This window comes from Pygoscelis adeliae, unplaced genomic scaffold (assembly GCF_000699105.1).
Source record: "Pygoscelis adeliae isolate BGI_AS28 unplaced genomic scaffold, ASM69910v1 Scaffold167, whole genome shotgun sequence".
In the NCBI taxonomy this organism is placed as follows: domain Eukaryota; kingdom Metazoa; phylum Chordata; class Aves; order Sphenisciformes; family Spheniscidae; genus Pygoscelis; species Pygoscelis adeliae.
This window is the reverse complement of record NW_008825428.1, coordinates 2,883,491-2,884,375: the sequence shown is the minus strand read 5'-3', so window position 1 is coordinate 2,884,375 and position 885 is coordinate 2,883,491.

Sequence of the window (885 nt, the reverse complement as noted above, 5' to 3'; positions counted from 1 at the left end):
GAGCGCGGTCCCAGGTTTGACGGCTGCCCCGCGGCCGCACACCGGGGAGCGAGGGGAGGGGGGCGAGGGCCCGGGCCCGACCGCTCGCCCGTGTCAGGGCTCCGGCCATACCCCTGGCTGTTAAAATGCAGACGTTTTCCCGGTGGAGCAAGGGGAGAACTGCGTGCCCGCACGCTTGGGATCCCTCCTCCGTTCCCCGCGTGTCGCTCCTGCGCCGGCACGGAGCCCTGCATCCGAAGCTCTTTTGGGGCGTTACTTTAGCGCTGGAGGGTATTGGCCTCCTTGCGTGGCTCTTCTGAAATCATAGATGCTTGCTTGCACTTTCAAATACCAGATTACATTTTTCGATCCAAAATTCACATAACTGGCGGGCTTTTTTAGATAGGATTGCTCAAAGTCCCGGGAAAACTTTGTGCTCTGGTGACTACATTACTTTGCCCCACGTTTCTACCCAAGGTTACTGACAATGCAGAAGAGACGGCTGCGGGGAATATTTGTTCAATTTTTGCAGTATAGACCTTGGCACGTTAGACTAAACACCTAAGGAGAGGAGACTTGCTCTACTACAGGAGGGTATAAACCGCAGAGTCTGAAATGCTCCTTTCAGCTGTAGGTTCCTCTCAGCAGTCCATCACACGGTACGAGACACTGTCTGCAGAGACCTGAGGCAGTCAGTTAAGGGAGTTTATGTCCTGAAAGGTCTCAGGAAGACTGAGCAGAGGACAGTCCGCAAAGCCCTTCGGGCATTCCAAGAGGGAAAAGCTAATAGGTATGCAAAAATGTATCATATGAAGTAGAGCTGAAAATAAGCATGCTTTATCAAAAGAGTCATAATAATAGCTTGCGTGTGTATAAATTGCAGCCAGTTTAAACACAGACGTACAG